This window comes from Malus domestica, chromosome 11 (genome assembly GCF_042453785.1).
Source record: "Malus domestica chromosome 11, GDT2T_hap1".
Lineage (NCBI taxonomy): Eukaryota > Viridiplantae > Streptophyta > Magnoliopsida > Rosales > Rosaceae > Malus > Malus domestica.
In genome coordinates, this window is record NC_091671.1 from 8,380,061 (window position 1) to 8,402,093 (window position 22,033).

Consider the following 22,033-nt stretch of genomic DNA (forward strand, 5'->3'; position numbering starts at 1 on the left):
TATGTACAATCGGAGATGTAAGCACATTTTGAAGATTAGGGACAGGTATAGGTATTGATGCTGATATAGATGATGATCGAGACACTGGTAATGGATGTGGAACAGCCAAAGATGAGTAAGGAAACTCCTTCTCATCAAAGAGGACATGTCGAGAAATAAAGACTTTCTTTCTGGACACTTCATAACATATGAAACCTTTGTATTTGGAAGCATAACCAAGAAAGACACATTTACTGGTTCTAGGTTGCAACTTGGTTAAATTAAAAGGCCTTAACAGTGGGTAGCATGAGCAACCAAAAATTCTTAAATGGTTAACTTCAGGGACATATCCAAATAGGACTTCAAATGGTGATTTATGATGAAGTGTTTGAGTAGGCATTCTATTAATGAGATAGACTGAGGTTTGACACGCAAAGGACCAGAAACTTGGAGGTAACTTAGCTTGTTGTAACAGGGTGATGAATGTTTCATTAATGTGTCTGTGCTTTCTCTCGGCCAGACCATTTTGTTCAGGTGTGTGAGGACATGACATGTGATGAGTTATTCCATTTTGAACTAGAAATGACTGAAATTGCTTGCCTATGTATTCACCCCCACCGTCACTTTGTAAGGTTTTAATGGAAACAGAGAAATGATTTAACACATACTGATAAAAGGCAGCAAAGACAGAACAAACAGCTAATTTATTAGTGATAGGAAAAATCCAACAGTACCTTGTATACTCATCTATGAAAGTGACATAGTATTTAAAACCTTCTATAGACATACAAGGAGCAGGGCCCTACACATCACTATGAACAATCTCAAATGGTTTATTGGATTTTGACAAAACAGGCATAAAAGGTAATTTGCTAAATTTTCCCTCTAAGCATGTAGTACACAACATTGGAGAAGAATCTGGTACCACATGTATGTTAGATTTTTTAAGAATGAGAGAGGTTATGGGATTAGAGGGATGACCTAGTTGGCTATGCCATAAGCTAGAGTTGACTTGATGACCAAGAAATGCAGCGGCTGGAAAAATTGGTTTGGATGATGCAGATTTAGTAGGCATAGAAATAGGGTACAATCCATTATTGCATAGGCCTCTGAACAGTACTCTCCCTGTGACTTTGTCCTGAATCCAAAAACAGAAAGCATAAAAAATTAGCCAACAATTGTTGTCAAGACATAGTCTATGTACTGAGAGTAAGTTTTGAGTAAGTTTAGGCACACAAAGCACAGAGTTCAACTTTAATTTGTGAGCAGAAGTTTGTAAAACAGAAGAGCCCACATGGGATACGCTCAAACCTTCACCATTGGCAGTCTGAATCATTTCTGTGGATGGATATGGTGTAGCTAGAGACAGATTGCTTAGATCAGCAGTCATATGGTTGGTAGCACCTGAATCAGTGAGCCATACTTGTGGATTCAATTGTTGTTCCAAAGGTGGTGTTGAAGCATTAACATGATATGCATTCATGGATGACTGAGAAGTTGGACCATTGGAATTTCTGAAGTGACAGAACTGAGCACTGTGGTTTCTTTTTCCACAGATTTGACAACCATCAGGAATTGGAGAATCAGTGTTCCTAAATCTGCATGTATCAGCAAAGTGACCATATTTCCACAAATTTGACATGGTGACACCTGAGAATTAGAGGAAGAGTATTGGCTTGATGGAGAGGTACCAAGGATCCCTCGAGTTGAATTGTTATAAAACTGCTTGCCATTGAAAGACTTAAAATTGGAACCATACTGAAATTTCCCCCTTCCTTTATTCTTGTTGTAGAAAGGCATGTAGCTCGAAGGATGATAACCAGATGAGTTACCATCAGAGGATCCACCTCTAGAGGTGAAATGATTCCCAGTTTTGAACCCTTTTTCCGTGGATTGTACATCAGAATCTCTAGCTACCATAGCAGACATCAAGGGAGTAGCAGATATATTTTCAAGCATGGCTTCCTCAACAAGAAGTTGAGACCTAAGATCTTTGAGGGAAATTACACTGTCTCTTCCTCTAATAATCGAACGGATGGTATTAAACTTAGCAGATAAGCCATTTAGAGTAAGAATTACTATATCCTCATCATCAAATTTCACACTAGCAGCAGACAAGTAATCTCTAGCCTCTTTGATCCTTTGCAAATATAGAGAGATCGAATCATTACCCTTTTTAATGTTTTGAAGTGCAGCTTTAATTTGAAAGATACTGGTACGAGTCACTATCGAAAATTGTTCCTTCAGTCGATTCCAGAGATCTTGAGCACTTGTACTGCCAATAACACACGACACTGCAGGTGGTGAAAGAGTAGTCGTGATCAATTGCATGAGGGCACGATCATGCATCTTCCAAATCTTATAAGCCTCAGAGTCAGCTTGAGTGAATGAGGTACCAGAATTAGTCTCTTATTCACTGGAAGTAGCTGTGAGAAATCTTGGAGGACAGGGCATTGAACCATCAACAAACCCCATAATGCCATAACCTTCGAGCATTAATTGAACCTGGAAATTCCAAGTCAAGTAATTGGATTCATCCAGCTTAACCGTTACAGAAGTAGAAACTGTGGAGATAAGAGACGTAATCGGGGACTGAATGATTTGTAGTTGAGAAGCCGTCACCATTATGAAGTAATTCGACAAATAAGAACCAAGAAACTTTTGACAAACACCTGGTGTGCAAGAATGTGTTTCTTGCAGAAAGAGAGAAAGAACACGATGAAGACCCAAAAAAAAAAAAATCAGAATCAATTGTTTTCAAGAAGAAACTAATGGAGATCAGGAAGAAAGGAGATGGAAAGCGGAAGCGGAAGCAGTATCACCAAGATCGATCACCGAGCGACAAGCTATTCCGACGATGATACCATGTAAACCTTACTGTATTCTGATAAAGAAGAGAGAAGGAAGATGAAAGAGGGAAATGTTTCACACACAGAATGATTACAGTTAGTTAGAGTTTACATGTTTACACATTCCTTATAACTACCCAATCTAACTTCCTTCCTTATCTAATGACAAGTGGCATCTTATAAGCCATTGGATCACTATCCTCAACAGAAACTTGTAGAAAACGTACCAAAGTTTTTTTTATTTCATCCGAAGTGAAACGGATTAAATAAACGGGTGAAGGTGTTGCCATCAGGGTAAAATCGGAAACTCATTGTTTGAGCCAGTTTTGTCCTAATCATTAAATAAAGTTAATAGGTGGTTTTTGGTTAAGATTTAAAGTTGTGAAGCCCTTTTCATTAGTTTTCATTTTTTAAAAAGACTGCATGGGTTAAATGATGTAAAGAAACAATTTTATCGGAACATAAACTAAAGGATACAATTAATATTTTTTTAATTAAAAAAGGTTGTATGGGTTAAAGGAACCGTAGAGAAACAATTTAAAATGAAAATGTGTTGACATTGGTAGCTGACTCATTAACTCTTGTGAGTGGTGACTCCTCAAAGTGAACGCCTCTTTGATAAAAACAGAAACATACGTGAACCCATTGCCCTCTTGTTCTCCCTCTGAAGTTGCAAACTAGGTGCGGTGAGATCGTGAAAGATGCGATGTGAGACAGTGCAGAGATGTGGTGCAGATGCAACAGGGTGCAAGTCTAGGAGATGTAGTGATTGCGAAGATGTGAATGCGAAGGGATGAAGAAAGCTTGCAATTCACGACGAAAGTGCATAATCGACGACAAGATTTCAAAATCGTGGACCGCCTAGACTGGCCGCCTACCGCCCTCTACCATCGCCTAAACCACCTAGAACGCCTAGAAAGCGCCTAGGCAGCCGCCTAAACCCTCCCTAATTTTCATCAACGATTTGGCCTAAATCGGATCGGCCTTTCACCGTTCAGCACCTAAGCGGCCGCCTAGGCCGACTTTTAGAACACTACAACAAACTGTTCATAAACAATACAATTTGTACATAACACCGGCTCAACTTTATGAAGCACGGTCATTGGCAGGCTGGCAGCTAAGAAGAGTGAAGGGGCTTATGTGGAGCAATATGCAAGGTTATGGGATTATTGTGAGGAGCTCAAGCGAAGAACTCATGGCAGTACAATTTTGGTGAAGACTGAAATGGAAGGAGGAAGGCCTAGGTTTCAGAGGTTGTACGTATGCTTTACAGCATTGAAAAAAGGCTTTTTGGAAGGTTGTAGGCCAGTGGTGGGATTGGATGGATGCCACATTAAAGGTCCACATCCAGGCCAATTGCTTGCTGCCATTGTTATTGATGCCAACAATGGCATGTATCCCGTAGCATATGCAATTGTTGAAATTGAAGATAGAAGAACTTGGACTTCGTTTCTTGAGCTACTCATCGCTGATTTGGGTATTGAAAATGGGCTTGCTTGGGTTTTTATGTCAAACAAACAAAATGAGTTATTAAAAGCTGTGAAGGACCTTATTCCAACTGCTGAACACATACATTGTGTTCGACACTTATATAAAAATTTCAAGAAAACACACGTTGGCATTGCATTGAAACAAATTCTTTGGTCAGCAGCTAGAGCAACCACCATTCCAAGATTTAAAGCAGAGATGACTAAGATGGAAGTTGAAGATGGATTGGCTATAAGTTGGTTTGACGACAAACCAGCATGTCATTGGATCAGATCTTATTTTAGGACATCATCTAAGTGTCACTTATTTGCATTTTAAGTCACATATGGTTGTTATAAATTGGGGAATATCATCTCATAGGCCTATGGAGAAGCTGGGAGAGGACAAACTTGTGCGGCCAATGAAATTGGCCATAACTCACCAATTACTTAAAGTGGGCAAACACAAGCAATGGTGTGCTCATTGAAAACTTTGGTATTTTAAATTTTAGTCTTGTATTTATAGACGGATGTATGTGTAACTCTTTTATTGATTATTTGTAGCATGACACTGGAGGAAATATGGAAAGTGAAACTCCACCAAATTAGGGACGAGAACAATCTTCATGTAATGCAAGTTCTTTTGACCTATGTCTTTATCCCTTTCTCGTGTGTGCTTTTTATAACCCAATGCCATCTGTTAATTTTTCAGGGTTTTTTATTTTTTTATTTTTTTATTTTTTTAATTTTTTTAATTGTTGGTAGGTTTCTAAAAGAGGTAGAGTGAAACAAAATGCAAGAGGCAAGTCAGTGCACAATTCAAGAAAGCTACCTCAAAACCGTAGAATCTTAAGGAAATCATTTGGAAATTTAGACTTTTTGTTAATGTCAATTTTTTTTTTTTTGATGAAGACAATGTTGTGAATTTTAAGACAATGTTGTGAACTTTAAGCTGGTGTTTTTTATTTTGAACATAACCAAGCAATGAAACAATATTTTTGATATGGTAGCAATGAAATGATCAGGCATTGCATTCTCTTATGGTTGCTCAAAATATGTTAAGATACAAAAGTGGGTGTATTCAGTTTAGCATGTCACGAAATCAAATTTTATATACACTTTGTAATTATGAGAAATGGGTTGAGGTTTGGTGCCAGAAATGGAGTTGTAGATGCATATGCACTACTTGAACACAAATATCCGCATGAATACCCTCTAACACAAATTTTAAGGGTTGTATTAAAGAAAAGTAAAAACTTGTTAAAAGATCTTAAAATGATAGAAATAACCCTGAACACAAGTCATGTGCGAGACACATGACTTATTTTGGATGGAAAACTTAACAGAGTTAGGGTGAGATGACAAATTGCTTAAAATTTTAGTTTATATGACACATTGAAAAAGATGTACAAGTTCATACAACATTTCAAAAAAAAATTCCTTGGGAAAATTATGGTCCCTACGTCCAACCAAATAATAAGGTTTTTGATGAGATAATGCATGCCAACTTGAGCATTATAATGTTCATGATTTTGTTTGCGTCTATATATATATTTCCTCCCTAAATGTAGATTAGGTTGGTTGGTAAGGTATTATATTTGTCGCGTTCTTATATTCAAGTTTAAATTCTTCTCTCATAAGTTATAGCTTATAATATCGTCTTACCAAAACTAAATATACTTATTTTTAGTGGGAAATATTTTGCTGAAGTATGCATGTTTGCAAGATTAAATGAAAACCTCCAAAATGTATGGGATTTAATTGAATTCTAACCACCACCACCACCCTCATATAATTAGGGCATAAGGCGAATTTAGGAGGGCTCCTTTCAATCATTTTGTACTCCTACATATTATTGTGATTCAATGAAGCTCCCCGTTAAATGAACTGTACCAAATAGGGGAGACCTTCTTCGAATCTCTGTGTCCGAAGCCGACAAACACAGAGATCCAAACCACTCATTTTAAATCATATGGTTCTCATTAGCTCATTCTAATGGCCTTCCTCACACAAACCACAAGTTCATATCTCCCTCTCTTTAACTACCTGGATATCCGAGTTCTTGAACTTCGAAAACAAAAATCCAGAAAAGATCTCGACTCCAATTAGGGTAGCTTTTCTACCATGCATGTAGCTAGCCCCAAAAATAAGGGAAACCCCACCCCACCCTCCAAAAAAAACCCACCCACAACAAAAGTACAACTATAAGTAAAGCTTTATGAGGGGTCTCTCTAAAATTGATCTTAAAATTAGCTAGTCCGTCATTCCAAAAATTGTTGACAATGTTGCATTTAAAATTGTCTGACAATATAACATTATTCCGGACAAAACTTTTGTATAAATTATAAGTTCAAACAAAAGACATTACAGAGCTTCTTCCTGACTATTTTAGGTGTATACTCCCTTGCTGAAAATTCTACCATGCTCATCATAATTCTTGCCAATCCACCAGGCAATTGGGTTAAATTGCCCTTGACCGAAAAAAATATGGTCCATTGATGCCAAATTGGGCAGGCAATTGGTGAGCTCCAAGAGGCTCGTTGAACTACCCTTGCAGCCCGTTGGCAATAAGTAACGATGGGCTTGATGTCAAGTAGTAGAAGGCTGGCCCCAACCCCGTGCACCAAACTAAACCAAACACCTCCAATTTGGGCGCCCCATAGCTGTTGGATTTTCAACAACTTTTTGATCCGAACCATTAAATTTCAAACGATAAAAGAAATTTAAAAAGATGATGTTGTGCCACGTGGCACTTTGTGACGCATTTGATATTAAAATTTTGAAAAATTCAATGGCTAGGATTAATCCCATGGTGAAAAATCCAAAAAAAAAAAATAGAAAAAAACTTAAAACAAAAAATATCTAAAAACTTACAAAGTTCACACTTAAACAAAAATATGAGTTGATATTACTAATAGATAATGACACGTGATGCGATGAAAGTAGTTGAAAATGGAAAGGGATCCTCTCCAGCTCTTTTTCACCAAATCCATCAAGTTTAGATATTCAAACTATTGAAATTTGATCTAACAATTATAAACATAACACATTATAAAAATTATAATAGGTTAGATCAAATTTTAAGTGTCTGATCCCGGTCTTATGGATTTCGTGGAAGGGATCTGGAGTCCTTTCCGTTGAAAATCTCATCGCCCTTCAAGGAAAACCCACTTCTTGGGCGTCTTCAACCACGTAAAACTTCACTCTTTTATTAGTTTTTGTGTTTAAAATTGTTGGGGTTTGTAGTTTTGGATTGAAATTTGTGTTTTGGGATTTGTTGGGTGCTCGCATGTGGAAATTTGGATAATTTTAGTTGTGGATTGTGGGGAACTGACGCAGTGGCGGTCCCATTTCATGTAAGTAGCTTTTGTTTTTGTGTTTTTGGTGAAATAATGATGAGGAGGGTGTGATAGTTGGGCTGGTTTTTTTTTTTTTTTTTGTGAAATTAGAGTGGGATCAATCAAGGTCGAGACTCTTTTAGGTAAGAGTAATGTGAAAGTTATGTTTTTACAAAAAATTTGGCAAATTTTGTGACTTGGTGGATTTGGAATTTTGGTTATATTAGATATATGTGTAAAGAAAATAGTTGAACTGCATGAAGCTTGATGTAATTCTGGTTTTAATCAATGTTGGACTTGGGAAACCTAGTGAATATACAAGCGAATCTACGATTAGTTGACAAACTTAAAGGAGCTTGAGGGGTAATGAGGGTTTTAGGTATTTAGTGACATTCAGGCCATGCTTGATGTCTATTTGATGTCGGCGTATCGGAAATGCTTGAACAAAGAAGAAAGGTGCTCGAAGAGCTGCAGTTGTTAGCTACTTGGTTTGATTAGATTGCTATGTTAATCAAAATGTCCCCTGTAGTATGTTATAGGGTTAAAGTTTTACATTAGTGTTCTTTAGCGACTTGGTTTCAAAATTTTCGTTTTCGTTTGACTTTCCTTGGTCTGTGAGGCCAATGGTAGAATGATCATGGAAATTGTTTTGTCTTAATATCTCTGGTAAGAGCGGGTGTGCATTCTTAAAGGACTTGTTTGTCATTCTTTTAAGCTATTTAATGTGCTCATTTCAGTGTGCTTCATCCGAAGTCTATAACTGCTAAAAGTAGCACTACAAGGGCGAGGGAGCTATCATCTGTTTGGAAATAAGAGCTATAGACATGCCCCGTAAGGGTCAATAGGTCTCAGTTGCATATCTAACTTGTTTCTTATGTGTTTTCATCCTAAAGGTTAGAAAAGATGGGTGCTCTAGACGCGCAGAGAGTGGTGGTTCATCAACACCAGGGATGGCGGCTGATCTCATGTATGTGGTTACATGCTGGAGTTTTCCATGTGCTTGCCAATATGCTGAGTCTTGTATTCATTGGAATTCGGCTTGAGCAAGAATTTGGATTTGGTGTGCATCTAAATTTTTAGCTTCATGTATGTTATCATGCATGGATGGCCACATCCATAAGTGTATGTATTAAAAGATAAAGCACACGACATAAGTTGTGGAATAATAAATTAGTTACCAAGTGCAAAACTTCTTTCATAAATCTAGAAGAGAAACGCTTTCCGGATGGCTTTAGCTACCTTGCAATTAATCTATAGAGGAAATCTATGCATTTGTTTATTGAATTGTAACCTAGAGTAGTGGTCATGTAGTGCTGGTTGCATTATAACTTACACCGGTATGTTGTTTGGTTTGATGGAAACAAGAGGACGTTTTATTCAGCGGTGAGCAAAGAAAAGAGTATACACCGAAGATGCGGTTCAAACTGTAGTTTTAGACATAGATTTCCATTTTACAAAATAAAATTGCTTGAAACAGAAGCTGAGAGATTATTTCAGTTTTCCATCACATCGGTGGGAACAAAGATTGTTTTGGATATCCTGTACATGTAGACATGGCGCCTCAATTTGAAATGTTTCAAGATGCCGTCTATTTGAAAAGATTTAAAAAATAATAGTTTGATGCTGATCTACATCATGTACAGTTGTTTTGATGAACTGTTTTAACTAATTGGTTTGAAATTCTAATGTTTTTCTGATTTGTTTTTTGGTAGTTCGAATTGGTTTCCTATATCTCATGTCTGATTTTGGTGGGAGTTTGCTTTCAGCTCTTTTTATTCAATATGGTATTTCTGTTGGTGCTTCTGGTGCACTTTTTGGTTTACTAGGAAGCATGCTTTGAGAGCTCACATGAAATTGGACAATGTATGTAAATAAGGTAAATAAAATTCTGTATGCTCAATGATGCACCTCTTTATACTTTATAGTATGTGCACGACCGTTTGATCTTACAGTTTCAGATTTCGATTGGCAGTTAGCAGCATTGCTTACTCTCCTTTTCATCATCATAATAAACTTAGCAGTGGGAATTCTGCCACACGTGGACAACTTTGCTCATATTGGAGGATTTGTCTCTGGATTTCTTCCTGGATTTTTGTTTTTGATCCGCCCCCAGTTTAAATGGCTTACCCAACGGAATGCTCCCCTGGATGTGTTACTATTCCAGTTAAATCTAAACACAAGATGTATCAATATGTGTTGGAAGAATGCATGCAAGTCATATCTTGTGTTAAAATGCATGCATGAAATAAACATGTTGGATGACTAGTGAAGTTAGGCTAGTCAACATTCTTTGTGTAAAATGCATGCATGAAATAAACATGTTGGATGACTAGTGAAGTTAGGCTAGTCAACATTCTTTGTGTAAATTAGGTAAGTTAGGCAAGTTAGGAAATTAGGTAAGTTAGGCAAGTTAGGCAAGTTAGGCTTATGTCTACTTTCTTTTCCTATATATATGTTTCATTTGTAATTGTTTCTTAATGAAATACACATCAAAAATTCTACATGGTATCAGAGCAGGTTCATTTGTAACCTGTCTCTGCCATTCTTGCTGCTGCAATTTTTTCTTTCTTTCAAAGTCTAAGTCATGACTGAAGAAAGTTCTGTGAATCATGATGAGGAAACCCGGCACAATCTCTCTCTAAACTTCTCAGACGTTGAGGTTAACACCAATCAACGTTTGTGTTCAGTTCTCTTGAACGAGTTCAATTATCTTCCTTGGTCCCGAGCTGTTTCACTAGCTCTCGGAGGCAAAGGGAAGTTAGGGTTTGTAAATGGAAGCGTGGAAGCTCCAGACAGTTCTTCCTCTACATACAATGCATGGCTCTGCAAAGATCAACTTGTCATGTCCTTGCTGCTCAACACCATGGAGAAACATGTTGCTGAAATTTTTAGCTACTCCAATTCCGCACATGATCTTTGGAAAGCTTTGCAGGATATGTATGGAAATCAAAACAACTATGCACGGGTCTTCCAATTAAAGAAGGACATTGCCAGTGCTCAACAAGAAGGGAAAGCATTTGTTCAACACCTTGGGAGCCTCAAAGCCATGTGGAATGAGTTGGATGTATATCTCCCTCATACCACAGATCCTACCATTCTCCTAAAACGAGCTGAGGAAGACAAAATTTATCAGCTGTTAGGGAGTTTGAGCTCTGAGTACGAGGACCTAAGGAGTCACATCTTGATGAGTCAAGACCTGCCTACCTTCAACAATGTTTGTGCAACTATCCAACGAGAAGAAGCAAGGAAGAAGGTTATGAATGTTGATCACAATCCTAGATTAACAGAGACTCGGGCATATGCATCAAAGTACAAGAACTCAGAAGCCAAGGTATACAAGGGAAGAAACACACATCTAAAATGCAAATATTGCAATGGTGTTGGTCATGAGGAAGACAAGTGTTGGGAACTCCATCCTGAACTCAAGCCTAAGTTCAGCAAAGATGGAAGGATGATACCAAGGTCCTCACAACAATTTCAACCTCATTTCAAGGCACAACTTGCTAATGCTCACGCTCCTACTATCTCACAAGGATCCATGGAGTTCACTGCCAATCCATTGTCATTGATCAATGAATTTGCAGCTTACCTACAAAGTAAGGGGCACGGAGGAGGCTCACATGGTCAAGGCAATGAAGAGGGTAGTCACACAGCTATGTTGGGACAATTTGCCGGATTTCTTGCTGGAAATGAGAAAGTTCCAAAGGGAGAAGCATCAGGTATACTCAAAGCCTTTACTACTGCCCTATTAACTAGTACTGAAATTGATTGTTGGATAATTGATTCAGGCGCCACAGATCATATGACAAACAAAGTTACAAATTTACATCATTTTAAAAAATTTTCAAGCCCCTCACATGTGTCTGTTGCAAATGGAAAAAATGTCTTAGTTTTGGGAAAAGGAGAAATAAACTTACTCTCTCAAAAAACATCTTCCACTGCCCTCTATGTACCAACCTTTCCCTTCCAACTTTTGTCAATTGGAAAGATCACCAACACCTTAAACTGCCGTGCTATTTTCTCACCAAATAAAGTAATGTTTCAGGATGTTCTCACCATGAAGATGATTGGTGAAGGGGTCTTCATAAATGGACTTTACTACCTGTGCAAGAATGCATGTTTCACTCAGGCTCTTCAAGCTCAATCGAAGTCCATAGATGAAAACCAACTTTGGCATAGGAGATTAGCTCACCCTTCTGAACTTGTCTTGTCGAAACTGTTTCCAAATTTTTGTAACCCCTATCCTACTTGTGATACTTGTCAATTTTCTAAGTTTACTAGGCTACCTTTTGGTAATTCAATGTCTAGGACAAGTAAACCTTTTGAAATGGTACACACCGATGTATGGGGACCTGCAACTGAATCAATGGAAGGTTTTAAATATTTTGTTCTATTTGTTGATGATTTCTCTCGAACAAGTTTTCTATATCTTATGAAATCAAAAAGTGAAGTCCCTACCATTTTCAAAGACTTTCACATGCATGTTAAAACGCAATTTCAATCAAACATTAAGGTTTTAAGGTCAGATAATGGCACTGAATTTCTATCCAACAACATGCTTCAATACATAAGTTCTCAGGGTATCATACATCAAACCAGCTGTGTGGGGACTCCCCAACAAAATGGAGTAGCCGAGAGGAAAAATAGAGATCTCTTGGAAAAAACTCGTGCTCTCATGATTCACATGCACGTTCCAAAGAAATTTTGGTCGTTTGCCATCCTTACTGCCACTTATCTCATCAATCGACTTCCAAGTCGTGTGCTAGGGTTTAAATCTCCCTATGAAGTTCTCAAGGGGAGGAAAATAGATTTGACACATCTCAAGGTGTTTGGTTGTGTGTGTTTTGTTCACATCCAAACCTTGAACCGTGACAAACTAGATGCCAGGGCAACCAAGTGTGTGTTTATGGGATACTCGACCACTCAAAAGGGATACAAGTGCTTCAATCCAGTCACTAAGAAGTGCACAGTTTCAAGAGATGTGAAGTTCGAAGAAGACTATCCCTATTTTACAAGTCAGGGGGAGGATTTAGTTGACATGTTCCCACTCCCTCAAAACTTTAATTATCCGATGTTGGAAAAGAGATCAGTCATTGTAAGTCCAGATTGTGAAGAAGTTCAAACTGACCAAATTACTGCCAGTGAGAGTGAAGACGAGCCCAACTCTGATCCTTCTCCGCCCTCTACAGAGTCTCAGGTGATTAAAAGAAATCCTCCTCGAATCAGAAAACCTCCAGCTAGGTTGCAGGACTATGTTACATATGCCTCACGACATCCAATCAATGAATGTATCAGCTTTAGTAAGTTCTCAACATCTCATGCTGCATTTCTCAGTGAAATTGATAAGCACTATGAACCAAGAAGCTTTCAAGAAGCTTCTCTTCTCCCACAATGGAACCAAGCCATGAAAGAAGAGATTCGTGCACTGGAAGAGAATTGCACCTGGAGCCTAGTTCAACTACCACCAGGAAAAAAGGCTGTTGGAAGTCGTTGGATTTACAAGACTAAATTCAAAGCTGATGGATCTATCGAGAGACACAAGGCTAGACTTGTTGCTCGAGGTTTCACCCAAACCTTTGGTGTAGATTATAAGGAAACATTCGCACCGGTGGCCAAGATGAACTCAGTCAGGGTTTTACTGTCAGTTGCAATCAATTGTGGATGGTCACTCTACCAAATGGACGTGAAGAATGCTTTCCTTCACGGCGAGCTGCAGGAAGAAGTGTATATGCAACCTCCTCCAGGCTATGATGGTATTAAAGGCAACATGGTTTGTAAATTGCACAAGGCCATATACGGATTGAAACAATCACCAAGAGCTTGGTATGCCAAGCTCAGTTCTGTTCTGGAAAAGGCTGGATTCATGCGAAGTAATGCTGATTCTTCGTTATTTGTAAGAACTGGCACCAGGGGGAAGTTGGTGGTCCTCGTCTATGTTGATGATCTTATCATCACTGGAGATAATACCGTGGAGATTGAGGCACTAAAACTCTCACTACATCAAGCTTTCGCTATCAAAGATTTGGGGAGGTTAAAGTATTTTTTGGGGATCGAAATGGCAACATCTTCAAAAGGACTGTTTCTACATCAACGGAAATATGTATTGGACCTCCTTCAAGAAGCAAAAATGCTTGATTGCAAGCCTGCTATCACTCCCGTTGATTGTAAACTGAAGCTCAGCATAGATGGAGAAGCCATGCATGATGTAAGCTACTATCAACGATTAGTAGGCAAGCTCATATACCTCACTATCACTCGTCCAGATATCACATATGCAGTGAGCTTGGCTAGTCAGTTCATGCACTCTCCCACTGTTGATCACCTTAACCTTGTTAAGAGAATCCTTCGTTATCTTAAGGGTTCAATTGGGCAAGGAATTACAATGCATAACAATCAGTCCACTGTCATTAGTGGCTACACAGATGCAGACTGGGCAGGTAATGCAATTGATAGGAAATCAATCACAGGCTATTGTACATTTGTTGGTGGAAACCTTGTCACATGGAAGAGTAAGAAGCAACAAGTAATTGCTCGTTCCAGCGCAGAGGCTGAGTATCGAGCCATGGCAGCCACTGCGTGTGAACTCATTTGGCTTAAAGGGCTTCTTTCAGACTTAGGGTTTCCTAGTTCTACTCCTATGACGCTTATGTGTGATAATCAGGCAGCCATGCACATTGCTGCCAATCCTGTGTTCCATGAAAGAACCAAACATATTGAAGTGGATTGTCATTTCATCAGAGCTCAAGTTCAAACGCAAATCATCCGGACCATGTTCACACGAAGCCATGATCAACTAGCAGATCTTTTTACAAAGGCACTAGCATCATCTCAGTTTCATCGGTTATTGGGCAAGCTTGGCTCAGTGAATCCTCTCGATCCAGCTTGAGGGGGAGTGTTGGAAGAATGCATGCAAGTCATATCTTGTGTTAAAATGCATGCATGAAATAAACATGTTGGATGACTAGTGAAGTTAGGCTAGTCAACATTCTTTGTGTAAAATGCATGCATGAAATAAACATGTTGGATGACTAGTGAAGTTAGGCTAGTCAACATTCTTTGTGTAAATTAGGTAAGTTAGGCAAGTTAGGAAATTAGGTAAGTTAGGCAAGTTAGGCAAGTTAGGCTTATGTCTACTTTCTTTTCCTATATATATGTTTCATTTGTAATTGTTTCTTAATGAAATACACATCAAAAATTCTACAATATGTATTGTGGGTCCTCTCTTTGATACTATTGATTGTTGGGTAAGCTCCTCCTCGATCTCTGATTTAACTGTTTAACTTCATGAACCTAACCGACTCCCTGCATGAGAATCTGGTAGCCACAGTTGACGTGTGCACATATTTTTTTTTATAAAATCAGAGAACTGGATTTTGTGTAGATATGTAGATATCATGTGTCTTGTAATATTTTCATTGCGAATAGGCTCTGTATTTGCTTGTTTCTCATCTGAATGGTTTGAAGAAGGCATTGTGTTATCGCTATTCTCTGTGTAATACTAATTGATCACTTTGTTGATAGCGGCTTATACTTTGCTGTTTTGGATTGCATGTGTTGGCAGTACTTTGTTGTTTTGTTATTGGAAATAAAGGTTCATTTTCCTCATATTTGCGTAGTATCAGTATATGCAGGCATTTTCTGACAGAAGTCATGTTTTTTACAGGTATACTCTTGGCTTGGTTACTCTTTATCGAGGGGTCAATCTAAGCAGTCACTGTTCTTGGTGTCATTATTTGAGCTGTGTCCCTACATCAAAATGGAATTGCAAGTCATGAAATATTTATTGTCTGATAATATGCTGTACTTTTATTTGCATATTAACTTCCGCCTTAAGATTTGATAGAGAGAAGTGCTTGCTTGTTAATATGTTCATGGTTGCATTCAGTCGTTCTAGTTTGGGATGCTGTTTAGTCTAATGCCTTAAAGAAATGTAATTTAAGAAATGACTCGAAATTCTGTGTCAAGAAATTACTTCTGCAACGTACTTTGATAGTACTATAAATTGGTTTTGTATTGACATATTGTTCTTTATATGCATATATGCACCAATCTTGCAGTTGAGCCAGATAGGGAATCAGCTGAACTTAATGTGCGTAAGCAATGGTAGAAATGGAACATATTCATTGTTGGATCCCAGCCCCTCCCGGACTCAGCAGCTATGTGCTGAGCTTTGCAGTTGACCATACATGTACAGATTTCAGAAGTGATAGAATGTTGATTGATATGCTTCATTCTTGTCGTAAGTATTTTTTCTTTCTTTTTTTTTTGGTTGGGTAAAATAGTCTTGTGTATTCACCAAGTAGTGGTTCTCATTGTCATTATTCTTCTCATTCTTTTACTGCCTTTGTACCTCTTTTCTACTATTCATAACAGTTGGAAACCCATACCGATAACTATGAAATTTACTCGTCATATAGAACTACTCAAACACGCAATTTACTCACCCTACCTAAGTTTGTCGAATGTGGGATGTTACGGATTTAATTGGACCTTTGCGCTCTACCTTCTCGGCTCTCTCTCTCATTCTGCAATGTTGTAAGATGATCGGACACATGTATACTTTCTAGTTCATCCTCTAGAGACAACTTTGAAAAAAAAAATCAACTAAATAAAAAATCATTTAACCATTTAATTAACATTGTAAAAATTTCAGTATTTAACTGAAAAATATAATTCATTTATTTATTGAATAACAATTAGATGACAAAACAAGTACGAATTACTTTGGTTTTTGGCGAAGTTGGACTTTAAAGGGTGGCATAGAAATAGACAATTCAGATTATTGTACAGCATTAAGATAAGAAAAGCAAAGAAATTCGATAACTGGCAACATCAGGCTTTACGGAGGTAGTGCCAATCTCCAACTGCAAGTGCAAGTGCAAGTCCAATAAGGGAGGATCATTTCGAAACTTGACATTAAATAATCCCCTTTAGTGTTTTGTCATATTTCTTTCTTTGTTCGTCAAGAAAGGAAAGGAAAGAAATTTCGTTAAGTAAAATAACAAACTCTTATTTGCAAGTTTCATATGCTACTCTGCTAAGGCTAATTTGATTGGTGCTAGAAGTTTTGGGGTTGTGTACAAGGGAGTTCTCTATATTGATGATAGAGCTCAATTGGTTGCCGCCGTAAAGGTGTTTAACTTGTTACGCCATGGAGCAGCAAAGCGTTTTATATCTGGATGTGAGGCTTTGAGAAATATCAAGCATCAAAATCTCGTCAAGATTATAACTGCATGTTCAAGTGTTGATTCTCTTGGTAATGATTTCAAGGCTTTGGTTTATGAGTACATGGAAAAAGCAAGCTTAGAGAAGTGGCTGCATCCACCGACTGATATTAAAGAAGCAAGAGAGGCACCCAAGAGTTTAAATCTTTTGCAAGGGCTCAGCATTGCCATTGATGTTGCTTGTGCTCTTGATTAGTCGATTATCTTCATAATCACTGTGAAACATCGATAGTTTATTGTGATCTGAAGCCAATTACTGGTCTTTTGTACAACAAGTCGAGTACTGGACATGTTTCTGACTTTGATTAGCAAGGTTTCTCTCACAACTGAACAGTATAAAAGCTTCAACAAATCAGACAAGTTCCGCCGGAATAACAGGAACGATTGGTTATGTGGTTTTAGGTAAATATTCACATCCTCTCCACAATCTCTTTTTTTTTCTTTTAAACTTTTGCATAATTCAACTATTTTGTTCTCAATTTGCTAACAATATTTGGGAAGTGAGGCGTTAATAACTGGATATGTCTACAGTGGTGGAATTCTCTTGCTAGAGACTCGAGCCCCCATGAAGTTTTAAAATTAAGAAAACTTGATCTCACTAGTAATTGTTACCATTTTTAAAAAGGTTGCATCCACAACAAGCTTTCTTGCAATGATACTTTAGGGGAACTATGAGAAAATCAGCAATCTCACAGTCCAGTCCCTCAGAAAATGTACAAACTTCAAAATTTCCATTCATAGCTAGGGCTAGGGTAACTTTCATATTAGGTGACACCAACGTGACATCTGACGTGAGAAAATATTGGGTTCCATGTATTTGTTTTTCCATTTTGGATGATTGCCAAAATGAATTATGGATGATAATGCTATTAAGTATGGTTGCCAAATGTTTCCAGTCAGCTTCTGAAGTCAAGGTGCTTTAACGGTCTTGGTCCTTGGCGTACCGAAATGTCAAACAATTAGTCCCAGTAGTGGAAGTAAGGTAATGATGTCGTCCAAAGAAAAAAGGCAAAGTTGTTACTTGTTATCATTTACTTGGACTTAATCCTTATCACATTTGAATTTTCAAGAACCAGAAATTGTGGTTTAAGTTCCTCCTATGATCCTATCCTTCTATAAATTTCCTTGTCGTTTAGTGGCAGTATTCTTCCTATGATCCTAGGGTAACTTTCATATTAGGTGACACCAACGTGACGTCTGATGTGAGAAAATATTGGGTTCCATGTATTTGTTTTTCCATTTTGGATGATTGCCAAAATGAATTATGGATGATAATGCTATTAAGTATGGTTGCCAAATGTTTCCAGTCAGCTTCTGAAGTCAAGGTGTTTTATGTTGAATGATATACCACATAAGCAATCCACATCAGCAGTCCACATCAGCAAGGTTGTTATTCTGTCAGTTAGATAGTTAGTTGGGATTGTAGGAAGATATAAGGTGGTTATGGGGTTTGTTAGAAACTGAAAAAGATAGAAATAAGCATGTATAAATAGAAAGGTTCTCTCTAAGAATTGTATTCGACTACATTCAGAAATATACAAATCTCTTGTTCTCTCTTTCTTTCTCTGCTGCTATACTTAAAGATTGTTCTGTTCTTCTTCTTAGATTCATAGTGTAGTGTTAATATGGTATCATCGCCATGGGTGATCGTTTGGTTTCCGCTGTAGTTTCTCTGGAAGATTGGTGATCTATGAAGAATGTTCGACTTGTGGGCAAGGTTTATATGCTTCAATATGGAAGTTTCTTGGGTCAGGAAGAGCAGTGCACGCCAGGTGTTTGATGTTTTGTCTCAGTGAGTTTTTGTTTGGTATTTTCATTGCTTTACAAGGCCGATAGCCAATTGAATGTTTACATAGGCAGATTGCCATTTTCTTCTTGATTAGTATACTCTCTCCTTAAAGGCCGATTGCCGGAGTTAGTATAGTTTGTAGTAGTTTGATATCTTTCCTCTGTTCAAGGCCGATTGCCAAAGAGGATTACTTTCTCCTTAAAGGCCGATTGCCGGAGTTAGTACAGTTTGTAGTAGTTTGATATATCTCCTCTGATAAAGGCCGATTGCCAAAGAGGGTTGCTTGCATTGATTTTGTTTGGTTCATCATATACAAAATCTTGGTTGAGAAATTCTTGAATTCTTGATTGTCAATATGTCTGCAAATACCATCGAATCTGTGAAGATCGAAAATCTTTTGGGCATGCTCACTGTGAAGCTGTAGGATGATAATTTTGTTAAGTGGAATTTTCAGTTTCAGTCTGTTTTGCGTGGGTATGACTTACTGGATTTCTTTACTGGTGATAATCCCTGTCCACCTAAATATGTCATACATACTGAAAATGGTGTGACAAAAGAGATCACTACTGCGTATAAGACTTGGGTTAAACAGGATATGGCTTTACTTAGTTTGCTTATTGCTACTTTATCTGATGATGCAATGGAGCATGTTATTGGCTGTAAGACATCACAGGAGGCATGGAGTGCTTTACAAGATCGTTATGCCTCTGTGTCAGTTTCAAGAATCAATCAGTTAAAGACTGAGTTCCATACTGCACAGAAAGGAGGGGACTCGATTGATAAATTTTTGTTGAAATTAAAGGCTATAAGAGATCAGTTAGTTTCTGCTGGAGAAAGAGTTTCTGACAATGATCTGGTTATTGCTGTTTTAACTGGATTACCTCAGGAGTTTGATATGATTAGAACTGTGATTTTGGCACGGGAGACACCAATTTCTTTGAAAGATTTTCGTGCACAGCTTCTTAGTGCTGAACTGACCATTGACTCCAGAGTTTCAGTTCTTACTGGTTCAATGGCAGCAATGTATATGGATGGGGGTAATGGAAAAGGCCATTCTGGTTCCTATCAAGCAAATGGTACTTATCATGGTGAAAGCTCTGCTATGGGGGCTAGTGGTTATCAATGGGGTGAAAGTTCTACCATTGGGGCTACTGACTATCAAGGAGGTTATGGGTTTACTGGCAGTACTCAGAGGATTTTTCCTTCTCAGAATAGAGGGTCATTCAATAATACCAGGAACTCTTATGGAAATAATGCTTCAAAACCTTATTTTGGCAACAAGAATAAGGGGTCAAATAGCTCGTTTTCTGATTCAGGCAGAAATTCTCAGTCCAGTTTTAATGGTCAGTCATCTAATGGTGGATCAAAGGGTAGTTCAAATTGGCAGAATTGGAATGGGAATACTACTTATAGATCATCAATCACTCCTGAATGTCAAATATGCTCACGGAGAGGTCACACTGCACCTAATTGTCATTTCAGAAGTACTGCTCCTGCCAATCAGTATCCAATCTTGGTGTGTCAGATTTGTGGAAAGAAAGGTCATACTGCATTAGAGTGTTTTCACAGGAACAATTATGCCTATCAAGGGGCTCCACCACCTCCATTACTCACTGCATTATCTGCACAAGGTCCATCTAGTTTCTCTCCACCAACAACTGAGTCTCATCCACATGGGTTTTCTGCTGCTGATACATGGGTGCTCGATACTGGAGCTACTCATCATATGACTGCAAATCTTAATAATTTGTCCCAAGCTACTGCATACAATGGAGATGAGAAGATAATCATTGGAAATGGTCAAGGTTTGGATGTGCAGCATATTGGTTCTACTAACCTTTTTACTCCGGACCATTGTTTATTCCTCAAAAATGTTTTACATGTCCCATATATTACTGTGAATCTTTTATCAGTAAAGCAATTATGTCATGATAATGACTGCTGGTTTATATGTGATGATACTGTGTTTTTCATACAGGACAAGGCAACCAATGTGGTACTCTACCAAGGAAGGAGTGATGGGGAACTCTTTACAATACCTGTGACAGTGTTTTCAAGATCTGGTTCTGTGAATAAAAGATCACAAGGTGTAAAGGCTGGTTTTGTGGGAAAGATGATCAAGACTGCGATTTGGCATAAGAGGCTAGGACACCCTTCTGAAGAAATATTGACTGCAATGCTCAAAGCAGCCAAAGTACCAGTTAGTATAGATTCTTCTCAGATGTTATGTACTTCCTGCATTTCCAGTAAAATGTGTAGACAGTCTTTTCCTGTAAAACAAAGTAGTGTTACCTTTATGTTTGAAAGAGTACATTCGGATGTATGGGGGCCTTCTCCAAAAGTATCAATTGAAGGATATAGATATTACATCAGTTTTATTGATGAGTTTTCCAGATTTTTGTGGATATTTCCTTTGGTTAATAAATCTGAAGCTGTTTCTGCATTTATCAAGTTCCATGCTTTTGTATCCAATCAATTCAACACTGCCATTAAATGTTTGCAAACTGATGGAGGAGGAGAGTATATGAGTAAAGTGTTTGGTGATTTTCTGGAATCAAAAGGGATTGTTCATCGAATATCATGTCCATACACTCCTCAACAGAATGGCATTTCTGAGAGGAAACATAGACATTTGGTAGAAACAGCATTGACTTTAATGTCTGAAGCAAACTTGGCTCTATCTTTCTGGTATCATGCTTGTTCATATGCTTCTTTTTTAATCAATAGAATGCCAAGCAAAGTGTTACAAATGAAGTCTCCATATCAACTGTTGTTTGATAAGGTTCCTGATATTCACAACTTAAAAGTTTTTGGAACTGCAGTATATCCATTTCTTCGACCTTATAATGCTAATAAGTTGCAAGCAAGGTCTGCTCAATGTGTTTTCCTTGGTTATGCTTTGGGATATAAGGGTGTTGTATGCTATAATGTGGAAACAAGGAAGATGATTTTATCAAGGCATGTAATTCATGATGAATCAGTTTTTCCATATAAGATCTTGCACAGTACTAAGGTCAGTGACAATTCAAAGCCTTCGGGTATAACTCAGAGGCCTATTGTTGTTTAGATTCCTATGGCTTCTGTTCTAGAGGATCCGACTCCTCCTAGGACAAATATTGGTGAGGCTGTCCAGGATATGTCTCTCTCTTTATCCAATCATGGTGCTCATTCTGCTGAAAGATCAGGTTCCTTGAATGAAGTATCAGGTTCAGAATCCTTATCACTGTCACAGGGTATCTCATCACTTCCAGATTCCTCTCTCATCACTCCTAGCTCTATTGGTGTACCACAAATGTTGCCTGTCCACAATGATACACAGCTTGAGGTAATTTTACCTTTTTCATCTCCTATTTCGTCTCCTCTTGGTGAATCCAATAATACTTCTGTT

At 38.0% G+C, this 22,033-nt stretch overlaps 1 pseudogene; it reads left to right on the forward strand.

Moving 5' to 3' along the window:
- Window positions 1-8,529: 8,529 nt before the first annotated feature.
- Window positions 8,530-16,025, forward strand: LOC103422520 (RHOMBOID-like protein 1; annotated as a pseudogene).
- Window positions 16,026-22,033: the final 6,008 nt, after the last annotated feature.